Source organism: Pongo pygmaeus, chromosome 10, assembly GCF_028885625.2.
Source record: "Pongo pygmaeus isolate AG05252 chromosome 10, NHGRI_mPonPyg2-v2.0_pri, whole genome shotgun sequence".
NCBI lineage: Eukaryota > Metazoa > Chordata > Mammalia > Primates > Hominidae > Pongo > Pongo pygmaeus.
Window position 1 is genome coordinate 95,971,119 of NC_072383.2, and position 19,223 is coordinate 95,990,341.

The 19,223-nt window shown below is 36.9% G+C and overlaps 1 long non-coding RNA gene across 7 annotated transcripts in view; it reads left to right on the forward strand.

The window, feature by feature from the left end:
• The window catches only part of LOC129010850 (uncharacterized), a 101,713-nt gene extending 83,029 nt beyond the window's left edge, over positions 1-18,684 (forward strand). For 6 of the 7 annotated variants that reach the window (XR_010122670.1, XR_010122665.1, XR_010122666.1 and 3 more), the window contains 3 exons: positions 14,199-14,360; positions 14,459-14,709; positions 17,811-18,617. This is a non-coding gene — a long non-coding RNA (uncharacterized LOC129010850). Of the gene's footprint in view, positions 1-14,198; positions 14,361-14,458; positions 14,710-17,810 lie in introns of all 7 variants that reach the window. The other variant, XR_010122671.1, reaches the window with a different exon arrangement.
• Positions 18,685-19,223: the final 539 nt, after the last annotated feature.

Consider the following 19,223-nt stretch of genomic DNA (forward strand, 5'->3'; position numbering starts at 1 on the left):
ACTGGCACAAAAAGAAAGTAGGAACTGTTAAGAGGATGACTTAAGTAGAGCTGAAGGAGATATGCCTCAATCATTATTACCATCAACTATTGTTATTTTTTATGGTATATCCTAAATTTGGTAATTTGGTTGTCATTGTCCTTGAAGGGCTTTTATCTGAGGTGCATTGCTATTTTTGAGGACTTTTAATTTTTCCCTGTCACTGAGAATATTTGAAAAATACTACTTTTTTGTGGAGATATCTAATCTTTCACGTTTTAAATCAAGGAAATAGGCTGGGTGCGGTGGCTCACACCTGTAATTCCAACATTTTGGGAGGCCAAAGTGGGTGGATCACTTGAGGTCAGGAGTTTGAGACCAGTCTGGCCAACATGGTGAAACCCCATCTCTACTAAAGATACAAAAATTAGTCAGGCATGGTGGCACACACCACTAATCCCAGCTACTTGGGAGGCTGAGGCAGGAGAACTGCTTGAACCTGGAAGGTGGGAGGTTGAAGTGAACCGAGATCTCACCACTGCACTCCAGCCTGGGTGACAGAGCAAGACTCCATCTCGAAAAAAAAAATAATAATAATAAAATCAAGGAAATGTTGATGCCAAAGTAAATTTTGTGACTATTTTATGGCGGTGGAAGGTAAAAAAAAATTCTTAATTGACAAATTAAGATTGTATATATTTATCATGTATAATATGATGTTTTGAAATATGTGTCTATACATGGGGAGTGGTTCAAGGAAGCTAATTAACATATACATTATCTCACATACTTATCTTTTTTGTATGTGATGAGAACACTTAAAATCTACTCTTAGTGATTTTTCAGGCATACAATTAACTATAGTCACCATATTGTACAATAGGTCTCTTGGACTAATTCCTTCTGTCTAACTGAAATTTTGTATCCTTTGCCCAACATCTCTCCAACCTCTCACCCTCTCCAGCTCTTGGTAACCACCATTTTTCTCTATCTTTCTATGAGTTAAACTTTTGTAGATTCCACATGTAAGTGAGATCACATGGTGTTTGTCTTTCTGTGCCTGGCTTATTTCATTTATTTCATTTAACATGAAACAGCCAGGCATAGAAAGATTGAACTGGAGGTCAACTGGAGGATGACTTCCAGTTCATTCTATGTTGCTGCAAATGACAGGACTTTATTCTTTTTTTATCACTAAATAATAATAATAATATAATAATAATATGTATATATAACATCTACACTGTGTATGTGTATCACATTTTCTTTATCCATTCATCTGTTGATGAACACTTAGGTTCATTCTTCATCTTGGCTGTTGTGAATAATGCTACAATGAACGTGGGAATGCAGATATCTCTTTGACTCTGACATATGAATTTTATTTCCTTTGGACAAATACCCAGTAGTGAGATTGCTGGATTATATTACAGTTTTATGTTTAATACTTTGAGGAATCTTCATACTGTTTTCCATAATGGCTATACTAACATGCATTCTAACCAATGGTGTGAGAGGACTCCCCTTTCTACACATCCAAAACAACTCTTGTTGTCTTTTGTCTTTCTGACAATAGCCACTATAAAAAGTTGAGGTGATATCTGATTGTAGTTTTAATTTGCTTTTGTCTGATAATTAGTGATGTTGAGCCTCTTTTCATATACCTGTTGGCCATTCATCTGTCTTCTTTTGAGAAATGTCTATTCAGGTGCTTTGCTTAATTTTAAATCAGATTATTTGTTTTCTTGCTACTGAGTTGTTAGAGTTCTTTATGTATTTTGGATATTAGCCCCTTATCACATGTATAGTTTGCAAATACTTTCTGCCATTCTGTAGGTTTTCTCTTCATTTTGTTGATTATTTCCTTTGCTGTGCACAAGCTTTTTAGTTTGATGTATTCTCATTTGTCTATTTTTGCTCTTGTTGCCTGTGCTTTGGGGTCACATTTTTAAAAAATTTATTACCTACGCCAATGTCATGGAGCTTTTCCCTTATGTTCTAATCTAGTAGTTTTACATTTTCTGTTCTTACATTTAAGTCTTTAACCTATTTTGAATTGATTTTTGTATATGTTTTGAAATAAGGGCCTACTTTCATTCTTCTCCATGTGGATGTTCAGTTTTCTTGACATTTCTTAAAGAGACTGTTCTTTTCTCATTATGTAGTCTTGACACCTGTCAAAAATAAATTGACCATAAATGGGTGAGTTTATTTCTGGTCACTCTATTCTATTCCATTGGTCTATGCATTTGTTTTTATGCTAGTACTCTGCTATTTTCATTACTATAGCTTTGTAGTATATTTTGAAGTCAGGTAGTTTGATGCTTCTAGCCTTGTTCTTTTTGCTTAAGATTGCTTTGGCTATTCACAGTCTTTTGTAGTTCCATACAAATTTTAGGATTTTTTTCTATTTCTGTAAAAATGCCATTGGAATTTTGTAGGGATTGCTTTGAATCTGTAGATCATGAATATTTTAACAATATTAATTCTTCCAATCCATGAACATGGGCTATCTATTTTAATTTCGTTCATCAATGTCTTATAGTTTTCAGTGTGTAGGTTTTTCACCTCCTTGGTTAAATTTATTACTGAGTATTTTATTTATAGTTATTATAAATGGGATTTTTTAAAATTTCTTTTTCAGATAGTTTATTATTAGTTTATAGAAGTACTGCTAATTTTTATATGGTAACATTGTATCCTGCAGATTTACTGAATTTGTTTATTAGCTATAACAGGTTTTTTTGTAAAATCTTTAGGGTTTTCTATAAATAAGATCATGTTGTCTGTAAACAGGGACAATTTAACTTCTTCCTTCCAATTTGGATGTAGAAAACATATTTTGATCACATAAAAAAACAAACAGAGAAAAGTCTAGCAATTGAATTTTTAAAATAAATACTGGAGATTGACTTGAAAAGGTTTATTTTCATTTTATCCCTTGCAATAGATATTTTTTCAAGCTCTAACATACACTAAGATCTGACAGCAGAAACTTTTGAAAGACTGGTTTGAGAACATCAACAAAACAAAAAGATTTGAGAGTTTGCAGGAAGTCTGGCCTTACCATTTCCTACTATGCACCCTGGGTGGTTTTGAACTCTGAGAGAGATTATGAAACATGTATACCTGCCCATCATTAGCATTCAAACGAGGTTCCATAAGAAGTTGAAATCTCCTTAAGGGAACATTGGTAGAACTTCAAGTCCTTTATAGTTTTCAGAAAAGAGTATGTTTTATTGTACCAAATCACTGGCAGAGAGCTAAGAATATACATTTTGTATAAATATGTATTCACTTAATTCATCAAACAGAATCTTTTCTTTTATAGCCAAAAGAGCCATTCTCAGAGAGCATATGGGCAATCAAAATATTCTCAAAGCCTGAAAGCCAGAAGTAGCTTTTGGTTTATTTACTGGGGTATGTCTTTCTAAACATTCTTTTTAAAATTAGCCCCAAAGGGCAATAAATTAGGCCTCTCTCAGGCCTGAGTGAATAAGAAAGATGAGGATTAAAGGACATTCAGCAAGGATGCCATTCACATGGTGTCTGTCTCAAGGGGTAGACCCAATGTGGTAAGTTTAAACAGGAAAAAGTAAACATGGAACCATTACTGTGTTCATGCAGAGCAATCAAAACTTTCTCAGCAACATGCTTTTCACAAACTCAATGAGGCAGCATGGTTGTCAAGAAAATGTATCCCTGAAGGTTTTTCTTTCTTAGTTTTTCCCCTGTTCCAATCTCGTTACTATCTGTTAGCAGAGTCCGAGATACTGATGAGAAATCACAAACATTAAAGAAATAGATGGGTCAATTTTGATAGAAATGGAACTGTTGACATATAAGCAGGTGTTCATTAATGAAGGGTAGGTTCAAGACCAGTGCTCCACAGAAATAGAACAAAGTGAAATAACCCAAGTTTGATTTTCAAATACCTATAGAATTCAGTATTTTGTAATAAATGTTTTCTTTCCCATTTTATATGCCAAGAGGCCAAAACATACAATGTTTAAGTAATTAGTTTCAATCAAAAGTTTAAAGTTAAAAACAAGTGGAGAATATCAAATGGTATCATTGGTGAAGCACCCTTTCTCAGTGTTCTAAATATTGTATTGACAGCCATTAAAAATAAATATATAGCACTTTGGGAGGCCGAGGCAGGCGGATCACCTGAGGTCGGGAGTTCGAGACCAGCCTGACCAACATGGAGAAACCCCATCCATACTAAAAATACAAAAATTAGCTGGGTGTGATGGCACATGCTTGTAGTCCCAGCTACTTGGGAGACTGAGGCAGGAGACTCGCTTGAACCCGGGAGGCGGAGGTTGCGGTGAGCCGAGATCATGCCATCGCACTCCAGCTTGGCCAACAAGAGTGAAACTCTGTCTCAAATAAATAAATAAATAATAAAAATATTAAAAGGACTGAAATAATGTCCATAGTGTCCAGATATAGGAATATTGTATTTCAACAATCCAACATGAACTTGCTGAGGGAATTCACCTGTGTCAGTTAATTTAAGATGTAGTTAGCAAATTCTCACTTTCCTGGAATCACATAAAATATTCATAGATTCCTGTCAGTAATTGCGAAGTTTAATTTAAAGCCCCATTCTTGGCTCCATAAGATAAAATATTTCTGTAGGATCTCTATTTTCTCGACTTTATTATTCTTAGTGCAATTGGAACTATTTTGCAATCCCGTGCCACTATGGATCTAGAACATAGCATCATATTTTGTGGCATCTCTCCTTCATAATTGTCTTTGGAGCCATATATTCATTCACATACATGCAAAATGCAAAAGGGAAAGTATTTGGCTTTTCTAGAATTGCAAATTTATAGAGTCTTTATAAAGTCATTGATCCATTCATCCAGGTGAATAGAGCACTGACTGTTCCAGGTAGCTTACATATATAACTTCTAATTGTCACAACTCAGAAAAGTAGACAACATTATCACTATTTCGTAGAAGAGAACACTTAACTAATTGTGTCAAATCAAGTTTTCTAAAGTTATTCAGATCGGACCTTTAAATGAGGCTGACTCCAAAGACCATATTCTTTCTATAACATCACAATATGCTCTCTCTTACTATCTTGAGAGGCTCTACCAATTTAAATAGAAAAAGTATTAATGGCATTCATGGTTCATTGTTTAAAAAAAAAAAAAGACCAAGTTCTGTTTCATTTTCCACTAAACCTCTTTAGTCCTCTTGGTAATTGAATAACCAAGCCCTGCCTTTTGTGTGCCATCAATGGGCAATATAGAAAAGTAGATAAAGGAGAAAAAATAAAAATAAAAAAGAGAGAATATTCCATCTGTCTACCTGGTAGTGGCTCATAGAAGAAGCAAAAGGAAAATACTTATTTTCCTGCTAATTATTTTTCTGTTTAAAGGAGGAAAGGAATGGCATGAGGTGAAGGATAAATAGAGAATATTGATGTGGTAATAATGATCAAAACAGAACAAAGAAGAGTTCATTTGGGGGTTATTTCTCCATTGCTCTGGCCATTCCACTCTTCGCTGAATAAGTGTATTCTGTTTGGCTTTCAAGCTAGGGTTGTCATGCAAGAAGTGTACGTTAATTTCATATTTTCTCATAACTTTCTTTTGGGGATAAGCCTTTTGGTTTCTGCTGTTTATTATTTCAAAGGCATCTATATGCTAATATGTTTTATGCTTATTATTTTCATGTTTGTCCCTTAGGTTATGCTTCATATCACCCACCAGGGAGGATCATATCTCATAAAAACTTTCAAATTTGATTTTGAAAATTATTCAGAAAAATTTAAGCCATGCTATCTCCCCACATAGGAAAGACTATGCTCTGGAGAGTCCTGTAATTTGCAGAATGGACTGAGATAACATTTGAGTTTCATGCTACCAAAATCCTCTTGAGAAGGACAGCTAGCTACCCAGAATATTTAACATTGTGACACTGAAATGTTGGATGAACGATTAAAATAAAGAATCTAGTCATAGGTTGTAAGAAATTGCTAAATTATTACGTTTAATCCAAAGAAGAGAAAGGAAAAGCTGTTTTCATTTTCCCCAGCCTCTGAGGCGTGTTACCTGCTTCGATTGCTGTAAATACTGTATTTTAATTGTATGTTATCCTTCCTTTGCATCATTTCTAGAAAGTTAATTTTAATGATACTAATGACTGAAGCTGAGTTTGTGCATAGAGGAAGAATCAGATAAAATAGAAATCTCATATAATAAGCCAGCTTGATGTTTTCTTCCAGAACTTTTATTACAGAGATTTTTAAATAAAGTCATAATCTATTTTGAAAGCAGGTTGGCATTTAAAAAGTGAAATAAAATTAGCCAATTAACTTGACATAAAATATTTCTTCAGGCATTGTCTTTTAAAGAAATCAAGGCTTAAAAACGGATTCCTTAACATGAATTCCTAGGATTCCTAGTTTACCTTGGAGGGCATTTATCATTTCTCCCTTGATTGAGAATTGGACTCCTTTCATTCCAAAGCCCTTCAGGGGTACAAATAAAGGGCATCATTTCACCCTCTACTGTATCATTCTCTGCCCTGCTCTGTTCTTAAGCAAGGAGTCAGCAACACTGAGGAATTTGTACTCCAGGTTTAAGTTCGTTTTGTGTACCAGCCTCCTCTTTACTCATTCCTCTACCTTTCAGTAGCTGCACCTAAATCCCTTTCTATGTTGTTGTTGTTGTTGCTGTTAAATGCTTTCACTTTTAGACCTCAGCAGTGACTTCATTCTGTAAGAAATGCAACCCAGCTACTGGTATTTCTCCTCTTGGCTCATTTTAGTGCCTCTTGAGCTACAAGACAGCTTTGTTAGTAGGAGAGTTTGCTCTCAGAGTTGGAAGAAAGGTCTCCTTCTGAAAGGAGTCCTGACAAGCAAACTAGGCTCTCCTCCAGACAGAAGGGGGTAAGAGTGAGCCTACAAAAGGCAGGTGAAGACAGGTACCTGGACAACATGTGCTAGGCCAGCCTACCAGCATTTCAACACTTATGGTCATAATCTCTCTGTAAATAAGAACTACACTGGGGATACATTTTGTGAATTTGTTAGAATAAATGATTGGTAAAATGTTATTTTACCAGTTGAAACGTGACTGTATTTGGTAAATTTTGTTAAAATAAAAGACCTATAATGGTTTATGTGCTAAACCCTGTGACCCATCATTTTTTTATTTTTATTCTAATTATTTGCCTGTGATAATAACAAAATAGCTATACATTTTACCTTTTAAAGTTGTGTTTGGAGAATAATTCATTGAACTAGCACATTTGGCTTAATTGCAGCCCTAGCTGAGAAGAAATGGCCTTTTCTTGCTCATCTCAGAACATAATTCAAAGATAATTCAAATAGAAAAGAAATTTATGTGTAGTTAGGCTCCAGAATTTGTGTGGTGCTGTTGAGCTATGCAACCTGATTAAGCAGCCTGCTAGGAGTATGCTAGTCTCTTCTTGAACTAAGTTCCATGAGGGCAGGAAAGATATCTATCAACAGCTCTTAGCTCATAGCTCTAGAAGGTTGTTGCAGGTTGTGGACTTTTAGCAAGTGTGTTGTGGTCATGCCTCAGTCTAAATGAGCAGTGAACTTTGGCTTAACTCAACTTCAGAAATGCTGTGTGATCTTCAACAGTTGACACTCCTGGTCCTGTAATGCCCCTGGAGCATGATGAATAGTTTGAAGCTTTGAAATAATGTAGACTCAAATCAAATAAGCCTGGGTTTGAGTCCCAGCATCAATACCTACTAGTTTTCTGACAAAGTCCAATCTCTTCTAAGCCTCTCTAAGCCTCATTCCCGGCATGAGTAATATTTAATTGAAAAAAAAAATCAAGTTTACTTAAGTTGACTGCAACGACTAAATGAGATGATATATTTGCATAGTATACACACATAGTAAATGCTCAGCTAATTGTGATTTTTCTTTTCTTTCTCTCTTTTTTTTTTTTTTTCTGAGATGCAATCTTGCTCTGTCACCCAGGCTGGAGTGTAGTGGCGTGATCTTAGTTCACTGCAACCTCCGCCTCCCGGGTTCAAGCGATTCTCCTGCCTCAGCCTCCCGAGTAGCTGGAATTACAGGCATGTGCCACTACGCCCAACTAATTTTGTATTTTGAGTACAGATGGGGTTTTGCCACGTTGGTCAAGTTTTCAGTGTGATTCACTGGAGACCTGTATATCATCACAAAGTTTCAGTAAACACTTTTAATTTAAAAAAAAAGTCTTAAGATAACACAAAAGGTGAAAATTTTGAAGATTCACAAAATGTTATTGCTTGTATCTAACCAATATCAATTATTCAGGTGAGATAGAAATAAAAAGTCAATTAAAAGCTAGATATTTCTACCCTCGTTGCCAAGAATCTAGGTGTCTAGCTAATGATCTTGCTCTTTCCCTTTTTTGGGATACTTGATATTATGAGATGTTTTGTTTTTGGCTGCTTATATTGCTGGTAGTAGTGATTATGGAATACAATTTAAAATTATTAAATATTGTGAGGAATGGAACTGATCAGAATGAAGGCTTTCCATAAGAAAATACCTTGCTAGTTGAAAAGCTCCAGTGAGCTTCCAGGACATCTTCATGGGGCCGGCATGTGATACGAAAGCAGGCAGCTGGGTCTCAGGGCCATTAAAAAGTTATGGTCTTGCTGCTAAACAAGAGAAGAGTAAATAGGCTTGTATTTGTCTCTACAGCATATGGCATTGCACAGAAAGAAAAGTCAGATGTTAATTAAACCTTTGCAGGATTGGAATGGGTCATCCCATTCTGTACGAAAAAGTCAGCTTTGACCTTTAATTGCATGTCCCCCCTCAAAAGACCTGTAAACATATTTGCTAAAAGGTTCTTATTGCATCCAAGGCTCCTTTCAAGTAAAAAGAAAAATATTTTTTCTTTGTATTTGGAAGAGCTCTAATGACAACACAGCCTTTATTGAAATAAGATCTTGACTGTATATTGATATCTTTCATTTAATGTTTACCTTTTCCTGTGGATTTCCTTCTTTCACAAAGCCTTTCCTCAATGGAAATGCCGACAGTAAATTAACATCCATGCTGTGGTGTATTTAATGGTGTTTCATTTTAAATATTCACACTTGGATTAAAATCCAACATCATCTACGTTTCGCGTGTTTAGCATATAGTAGAGGCTAAATAAATAGCAGTTAAAAGAAAGTAATCTCACTAGAATTATGGCCACAGTTTCCTAGATTTCATTTCCATTCTGTCAGCCCTCCGTGAAGTTGGTATAATTTCCCTTCAAATGGGCAAGATTTGGAATTGTTCACAGTCACAAGTGAGAGAACAAAGTAAGAGAGATTTTCATTTATAAGATTGCCTTTCTCATCTATTGGTCTTGCCTCCCAGACCGTCTGTCTGTCTCTGGAAAGCAAAGTCAATAAAAATGATTATGGTTGACATCTCACAAATGTACACCCTTAAACCATGAAGCAGTAATGCTGTGCAGGAAATATTTTTCTGACCTTTTCAAATTGCATCCAACTGTCTCGGGAATTTCTCAGTGACTAGAGGTAATAAGGTTCAATCCATTTTACCGGCTGGCTTCAAATTTAGTTCCTCCGAAGCTCTAACTTATCTATTCTTTGCATCTTGGTCCCAGCATCCATTCGGCACAGAAACCCATGCATCTAATCTTTCTTCCCCCTTCTCAGGTTCTTGCTAAAGGATCACGCTGTGGAATCTACAACCATGACAACTTTCCACTTACTGCTCCCTTGAAAAACAAAATATTAGCACAAGAAGATCAGTGGACATGTTGTCTTTTGAGAAGCCCTGGTTGAACTTAATTAGCTTTTAAATTTCATCCCATCTTACATCTCAGCTTTTACCTATGTGATTTATGCCTCAGTAATCTTCATTCTGTAAAACTTTTTCAACTTAACCAAACCATGGGCATTCTCTCGAATATTAAAGAGGCAAAAATATGTGAATTTCTTTTATGTTAAATTAATTTTGCTTTTTCTTCTGTGAGTCCAAATGCAGCAGACATACTCCCCTAGAAAGGAAGGGAGTCAGCCAAGTGTGACGTGTTAAAAGGCAGCTGGGCAGCCTCTTCACCGTGTTCCCTGAAGGAGAACAGAAAACAGAAGCTGGGGACACATTTCTTAACCTCATGAAAGTGTTAGATGTCAGGAAGCCTTGACAAGAAATTAAAAAGCTTGTCTTACTTTTTACATTTAGAGCATCTCCATGCTGACTGTGATTCTGGGGAGATATCAGTGTTTCCTCATTTGTAGGACACACCAAATTCAATAGCATTCTCTGCTGTGTTGTTCCCATCCACTGCCTCTGTACTGCCTTCTGCAGAGGAGATTAGAATCTTGGCTGGAATTTCCTGTGGTCAGTTGAGCTTGGAGCCTCTTTCTGGCTTGGAAGGCATCTTCATGGGCAAACAGCCACCAGGAGGAAAAAGTCTTTTTGAAGTTACCCTTTTAAGAGTTTGCATTTTCTTGTACACTAATTATCAAGTTTGATCGTCATAAGATACTTGACTTTATAAAAATGAGATTATTTCAGACAACCCTATTTAGAAAATAGACTTGGGAAAAAGGAGGTGAAGAGCAGACATTTTAATATTTACAATACTGTATTTTTTTTTCACTAAGAAACTGTATATTCATGCCAAAGTTCATCTTCATAATATGGCTTGTCTTTTTCACTTAAAACAAGGTGCTTAACGTTTTTGGTCAAAGTTAAAATAGAATCCACCAAGTTATGTTTAAAAATAAGCTGCTATTTCATCATTTGAAATTTTATATGTCTTGATAATAGAATCACAGTCCTGATGTTCTTTTATGACTTGGGTGTCGTTAGATGGCATTTTGTTTAGGAAATATGGAGTATTTTGGCAGTTTTGCAAATCAGATTTACCTGATATTTGCAATGCAACTTAATGTTTTTATCACTAGTTAAGGAAGAGTGAAGACTTTCAGGTACAGTAATTAAAGCTGTCTATTTCTTGAGTGGAGTTGCAGTACACCTGAGAGGTTGTTAATTCAGCTGTGTGTGTGTCTGCACGTATGTATGCAGCCATGTGTGAGGTGTGCATACTGACTTAAAATCGGGATTGGAAGGCAACAACTCTGAAAACAAATAGAGTCTATTTTCTCCCTATGGATGCCACCTCTTAATAAATTGGAGACTTAGCTATACCTATGAAACCCTTTCAGAACACAGAATGGCTTAGCTGATTGCTCTAATTATTACACGTTTAGTGCCTCCTCTTTCTCATTTCTGAGATATATTGTCTTTGTTTCAGAACCTGGAGGTAAAACGAAGTCCATGTTTAGACTTTCCATTACAAGCATAAAGTGATTTGAATCTGGTAGAAGAAAAAAGTGAAGTGATGCTGGGGGTCACTTTGTACTGGGGTTGTTTTGCTTTGCTGGATGTGCTTAGAGTTTGGAAGATGGCTGTGGAATGATTCAGGTAGAGAGGCACAAAGGGAATAGGTCACCTAATTAACAGTGCCAATAATAATAATGGCTGATTCTTACTGGATAACTACTACTTACCGGGTGTATCACAGATAACTCATACAACCTCACTTAATCTTTACAGGAGCCCAATAAGACAGGCACAACTGTCTTCGACTTATAGGGAGAAAAAGTGAAGCTTAGAGAGGGAGATTGTATGAAAAAAATTATTTTTACCTGGAAAGGAATGAAACAATCTATTTGCTGCAATCGTTGGTGTTTTTATTTTTCCTCCTCTACCTTTTCCTTCTCCTTTCTATCCTCTTCCTTCATCACCTCCTCCTCTTTCTTTTTACTTAGCTTCTCCTTCTCTTTATTTTTCTTTTCTCAAACACAGAATGAAATGTGGCCAGGTTGTTAAAGCAGTGTCCCATTGGGTCTTGGTCAACAAGGACAGCCATTTTTCTCTCCTTCGTCATGGAGTTGCTCTTAGTAGAGCTACTTATTTAATTATTTTGAAAGTTTGATAAGGGCTAAGAGTTCTGGCTGATGGCTTATTTATCACCACATACTTTTCATTAACTTAAAAGACAAACACAGGTGGCAGAGTATGGTGATTATATGCTGTCCCTCATAAGCTCACATTCAAATCTGCCTTCTATCTTTTGTCTGTGTTAATGATTATTCAGGGTTAAAAGGGAGAAAGAATGAATTGAGGATAGCAGATGTCCAAAGATATTTTTGTGAGTAACTCAGTAAAACCTGTTTCTATAAAAAGAATGTGTTACTGTATCAGGATATCTAGGAAATTAAATTTTTTTCAAATATAGAGCTGAGTTTTTTTTTCTTCTATTTCCCTCACACATCAATATTACAAACATAAATTCCTGATTGCTAGAGCAGGCTTGTTTTTGTGACGTTAGCTCAATGGAGATATCGATGCCCTGGGATTCAATTTCACTCTTATAGTGATGCCTAATATACTTCAATTTGTGTCTCAGGGAAGGGGCTTGGTTATTTATTCTGGGTAAACTGGGCTTTTTGTGTTGCCACAGCATCACTTAGACTCCGGATACCGAGGCCAGCAACCTGACGGGGCCTCATTTGTTCCCAGGCGTAACAGAAGGATAGAAAATGGATTCAAATCCAAGCAGAGTAGTAGAATCTCAAAAGCTCTCTCACCAACACTCACTGCAAATATACTCTTCCTAGAGGGAGTGTTCTGAAAATTTGGTCTGCATCTCACTTGTGATAAATATCCCCTTTAAAAAAATTCACACAGAACGACACAAGAAAGGCAGCATGGTTTTAGATGCAAATATGATTTCAAGGTTTCTCTCTCTCTCTCTCTCTCTCGCTCTCTCTCTGATATACATTGGGTCTGGGGTCTTTCGAATATGCATGTGATCTCAGTTTAGGGTTCATGAATGACTTTGTGTTTTGCATAAGGCCCTTTTGATTTCCACTGTCAACGTTATTGGAAATAAACTCAAAATTGTATAAACAGAGTAAATTGTTCTGAAACTATCTGCCACACAGAGTTCATCTTCAATACTTTGCTTTCTATTATTGCCGAAGGAAGGGAAATGACAGCATTGGCTTTAAATCTGTAAATTTAGTAGTGGGGCACCTGCCTGTGCTTCTGTGATGTACTGGTAATCTCCACTTACTGTCAGGGCTGCAGCAGTATTTATTTTTCCTTAATTGGAACCCCACTGATATCCTGTGGGATTCCCCCCACCCCTCCCCTTGGCAAGGCAATATATCCATATATAGACCTAGATCATAAACGCCATGGTCTATTGTAATATTATAGTCAGGAATATCAACACTGGGATCAAAATTAAACCAACCTCTAGTTTCTAGACTGCTTTTTGATATTATTAGGAACTCAGGATTTTTCTCAGTGTTTATCTTTGAAGTTACAGAAATGTCTGCAGTAGCTCAAATTGAATATGCTTTATCACAGTGTTTCCTCTTCTGTTTTAATTCTTCATTTCGTTGCTTCTAGCAGTGTGGGGATGACTGATTACATTGCAAACTATTACCCATAATGAACAAGTAAACAACAAACACGAGTGGTTTGGGCACTCTATACAGAAATGTTATTTTAAAAATACCTTCGTCCTTTCTAGGTGAACAAATATAATAAGATGCCTGGAAAGCCTTAATTTTATTCAAGTTAAATTCATTAAAATTAAGTAAATCCTTTTTATCTTAACTTTTGGTGTCAAAACAGGATTTGTTACCTCGGACATCAGAGGGCCACTTTGTTGTCTTTATTTATGGTTTCAGCATTTGCTTTTCCCATGTGCTATTTTCATTTTTGTCATTGAAGTTCATGAAGACTTAATCATTATCCCTCTAATTTTCCAGAAAAAAAAAGTTGATTTATTGAACTGACTGCAGAAAAAGAAGAAGAAGAAGAAGATCAATCTGACATTGTAGGTTAATAGTAGGGAACAAAACACATTCATAATTAGAAGAGAAAAGGACTTTCCTTGTTCATTCCAGTTTATAATAAAAAGCCCCTCGCTAAAGTGTCTTAGAAAATAATGCATTCAGACTGAGTCGAATTACCGCCTAGCAGATTCTATTTATCTGTAGCTTAAAAAGCAGCTGCGTTTTTGTAAAAAGCAATGAATGTGGCAGTCCTACTTAAAGGTAGAAGAAAAAGAACACCCCTTGTTTTGTAATAAGGGGATTTTCAATTTAAAAGAGAGAGCAAGCCTGTTGTGTGAAGTAGGGTTATTACATTCACTGTATTCTATCTCACCCACCAGGAGGCTAATAATGAAGGGGCCGGGAAGGAGGCCAGTGCTACCAGGGTTATCTCACAACCTCAGTTGCTGGATAAGTCGACGGAGGCAAAATCGCTTTGGGATGACATTCAGAAAGGCTGGAGTGATTACTTGGAAGAGAAAAGCCTACCTATTCTTTCCAAGGTAAACAGTTCATTTCATCTGTCAGTGGCATGTTTCAGTATACAAATATGTTTATATACAGATATCTATAAAGTTTTCCTTTTAAAAAATCATTTTAGGTGCAGGAATATTCCCCTGACCTGCTCATCCAGTGGTCCAGTAATGAATTACTGGAGACCTGCCTTAGACAAAGAGTGCACTCGGAGCCCCAACACACCTAAAGCCACGCTTTGAAGGATCTGCCAAGCTCACTTTTAATCATGAGATAGAAATTACCCACACGGAGTCAGCAGAAAATGAGAAAGTAGAGCTCGTGCTGTGAATAATTCCAGCAAGTGCCAAGGGGCTAGTTGAGGAATGGCTTCATGAGGTGAATATCTTTAGCTTGTACTTAGGGTTCGGTTAGCGTATAATCATTTTCTCTTTTAGGAGCAATGACTATCATACGTGTATTTCCTAACTAAAGAGTGCTCAGAGCATTTGTCAGGATGTTGACAGATTCAATATCAGTCTTGCCCAAGTTGTTATTTACTATGACTGATTTTACGTTTGTAAATATGCAAAAATCAATTTAGGTGGAAAGGCTCTCCTCCGAGCTAATGACTGCTACTAGCTGTATGTATTTGTGTGTATTGCTGTGAGTGCATGTCCAGTAATTTATGTCTCTGTGTCTGTATGTGCCCTTGTTCTGTCTTCTCTCTGTTGTGAACGCAGGTTGGGAGAATTAGCCAACCATTGGGTTCTCAGATGTGGTCCCAGGCTTTCATTTGATTTTTGGAACAGGAAAAAAAGAACGTGTCACATCATGATTAATGGTGAATCTGAATTTTCAATTCACATGAAAGGAGGAAGGGGAGGGGAAATGAGTCAAGTGACAAGACTAACCTTTTCCCTTTGGGACGAGCATGATTCAAATTAAACATCACTTTCAGTGTGAAATTAGTTTGAAGGCTTTTTTTGTGTGTGTGCCTGGTTTAACTCCTTGGTAGCTGCTCATTCAGAGAGGATTTCTTCCATCCCAGCTCCGTGCCCAGGTCTACTCCCAGTAGCCCACAGTTCCTCCTCCTTTGTTTTATTTTTCTAAAGATCAGGTCCACGAAATGAGTATTTTACTATTTCAAAAGCTTCACTCCTCACAAGATAAGATTCTCCCTGAAATGTGCGTCCCAAACTAATGTTTCAATACATTAAACCAATCAATCTGTTAATCAATAATAACATTCTTCTTTTTTTAAAGACAATTTTGCCAGGGAGGAGGGAGAAAGGAAGCAAGGGATCCTTTTGAAATGCATCTTGAGTGCCCTCCACTCGGTGCCAGTTTTTGCTGGCTGAGTGAGTTACAGAGGAAGAACAGCCACAAAACCCCCAAGTTCTCTCCTGAGTCTCTAGTTTCCCACATAACAGTCACAGGATTGCCATGCCAACCTTCAGCAGTGTTGGCTTTCAGCAAGCATGTGCCTCGACACTTTAAAACTGCCCTTCAGTACGGATCCAAAGGATGCAGGTCCAAACCTGTAGAAAGAACCCACTACCTGAGCAAATGCAAGGCTGCCTTCCCATGTATCCACATTCTTGATGCTACCATTTAAGCATCAGCAGATTTGATATGTGATTGACTCTGTTTCTGGAGTTTGGTGGCTGGTGGAGAAAGGGAAAGTGTTGAGCTGGCTAAGAAACAGTGTTATTCTTCTAGTGTATTTTCAAGGGGAAAATGGTAGGGCTCTTGAACCCCTTCCCTAATGGAAGGAGAGATGTGGTAGAGGAGCGGTGGGGGTTGGGAGGGTAGTGGGTGGGGAGAGCTGAGCCAGCTGGGGGAGGAGGTAGAGGTGGAGTCTGGGAGGTAGAAGGTGGAGGCAGATGAGCAGCTGTGTTTATTTTAAAACATATCATTTAACCCTCACCTAAAAACAAATTGGAGAGATTTGGGAGTGCATTAATCTGGACCCAATTAGCATGTCTTTCTCCTTCAAAAGTGCAACCTGAGATTAATGAATATAAACTAGAGTTTCAGATGCAGTGCTTAAATCATTTGCATGTTTTCTGCATGATAATTGAATTTATGTATGCACTTCCTTTCATTTAACTATTTCCAGTCTCTTCCCTGTGATTCACATAAACCAAAATGTCATGGTAGTCACCTCTAGATGGAAATAGCTTGCCTAACCTTTACTTCTAAGGAGGAACTCAAGTTCTTGTTTCTTTTATTTGAATTTGAATAATGCATTTTTAAAAAATAAAGCAGAGGGCAGTGCTTCATAGTCTGGAATGCTGTTTCGGGAGTTGGTAGATAGGCACCTCAAGTTTATTTTTGAAAGTCCAGATAAAACCATTGGGATTTATGGTATTGAGTTTTCAGTGGTACAGAATTGGGTTTCAGCATGGCCACTTATAAGTGTTTTAATAATACCAAGAGCAATGTCACTTTAATGCAGCATGAAGAATGTTCTTGGTCTTTGGACCTGAGTTATTTAGATCACTGAGAGATTTCAGTGCATAGTATTGTTTCTGGCATCGTTCTCGCTTTTGTAGATGGGGTGGGGGATGCATCTCTATAAAAGGCTGTAGGTGAGCAGTTAGAACTTAGTATGCTATACTTTTTTATTTCCTTTTTGTTATTTAGGTGTAGAGAAAGCTTAACGCTTACGTAGTCAAACAGATACTAAGATCCGCACTCCCCACCTGACCCAAAATGAAAAGTCTAAAAGCCAGCATGGGTATGTAAGAAAGCTTTCTGGGGAAAAGTTGGAGCAAGAGGCTTGAAATAATTCCTCTGGTTTCAGTTTGCATCAGTGATTCGTCTGTCTTCTGTCTTTCTGTATGTGTTTCGAAGTTCAATGTCAAAGTGATGAGCTTTTCTCCAGGAGTTCTCCCCAGTGTCCTTTGTTTTTGGTGAATTCAATGGCTGAATGTTGCTGAGTGTCTCTTGGTCTTGTTTCCTGGTCCTTGTAGCTAAGAATGTCGTGGAAGGATAAAATCTTGTTAATTCGTGATGTCACAATTCAAGTGTGCTTCCTGTCACTTATGTGTAGTTTAAAATATTCTTTAATGTAGCATGAAATGATTGGTTAGCTTTGAAATGGTTGTGAAGTCATGTGAAGAAAATAAGTTTTGCATCCGACCAAGATAAATTCACTCTAGTGCTTTATGGCTTTTTATTCCTATGTGATAGTAATAAAGTCTCATGTAGGGATGGAAGCCATGAAATACATTGTGAAAAATCATCAACTAAGAAGGGGCCATCAGTATAGAGAACGTTAGCCTGTGGAGCTGTGAATGTGATGGAGACAAGATTTAGCGTATAGCTCTGCTACCTGCCTGGTGTTCCTTTGAGTTTCTTTATCCTTAGATTTGACAGCTGAGGAATCTAGGTGGATTCATATTCGTAATCATTGATTAACATGCACATTTGGGTTTGCACATTTTTGTTTATCATACATTTTTCTCCGTTTTCTATTAATGAACATGCTCTAGGGGAAGTATTAATAGCCCACCAGTCGGGTAGGCAGCACTCAATCCTTCTATGCCTTCTTTCACCACCTGTTGAGGTCTTTCTTCTGAAACAAAGAAGAAATAGACAAATCAGACTTGCCCTCTTGGAAATGTGGTCCAGATTTCTCTACTCCCAAGCTCCAAAAAAGGTATACATTGGATGGGCTAGATCAACTCCTCCTGAGAGCCATAAATCCACCAAGAGTTGTTTTCCATGTAAGGATGTGGTACAATGGGGAACACCTGATGTTGGAGGAAAGCAGGAGGACTTCAGAGTGGAGTTGCATTCTAATCTCTCTGCCACTTCAACTATGTGACCTGGGGCAAATGATATAAACTCTATGAGCCTCTTTCCTTATCTTTAAAATGAAGAGAAGTAATACCTACCTTGTAGGGCTGTTGTGAGGATTAAATGAAGTAATGCATACAGTGCCTAACAAAGTATTTAACATCGTATTTTTTAAAAGCTCATGAAATATTAGTTTTTCTTCCTTCCTCTCTTTCTATTTTCTCTCCTGTTCCCTTTTCTCTCCCTCCTCTGCCCTCTCCTTCCTTCAGATGTTAGTCTAAAACAGCACCTTGGATCTAAGCAGCACCTTTGAGAAAGAAAAGACTGCTTCAAGAATGTCTAGTTGCACCTCCTTTCCATATGTGGCCTAAATGCCTAGGTTGGATCAATAGTTTAATTATTTTATTGAACTGTTTAATGTTGACTATGGACTTACATTCACTTTTACTGTTTTCTGTATATTTATTTTTGCTTGAAGTGTTTTAATATTGACTATTTACCTCTGCTCATTTTTATTGATTTTCTGTATTTTTTCAATGAAAATTATAATAAAAATTATTTTCGTTATCTTTTGTGTCTCTATTTCCTTTACACAATGGGATTTTAGCCTGTGTCTAGGCTGCTCCAGTAAGACAAATGATGCTTTTTTCTTAAATACCACCCACTGTTAGTACCAAAAGAACTATATCCCCTCTCTAGTCTCCACTCCCACATTTTGTTTGCATATCAATGTGTTTGGGGACATTTATCAATTTAGTTGTAACTGTGATGCTCATTTATGTTTTAAATATATAAAAGTTAGAATTTGACTTTATCACTAAAGCCTAGGAATAATTGTCAATAAAGGAAAGGACTTTGCAAGTAACAGAAACTTTTTTAAAATTATAGAATAATGTAAGTGTATTGCTATAAAAATAGAATGTAGTGAAAATCAGTGACACCACATTTGTATCCAGAGTTCTTTTATCATCATCGAATTTGTTCTTTAAAACTCACACTTACCCCTGTAACCCCAGGTCCTAGAAATATCCCTGATAGTAGGGCATTCGTTATTTGTGAACAAATGAATGGGAAAAGAGGGGAGAAAGATGATGTGGGAGGGAGAG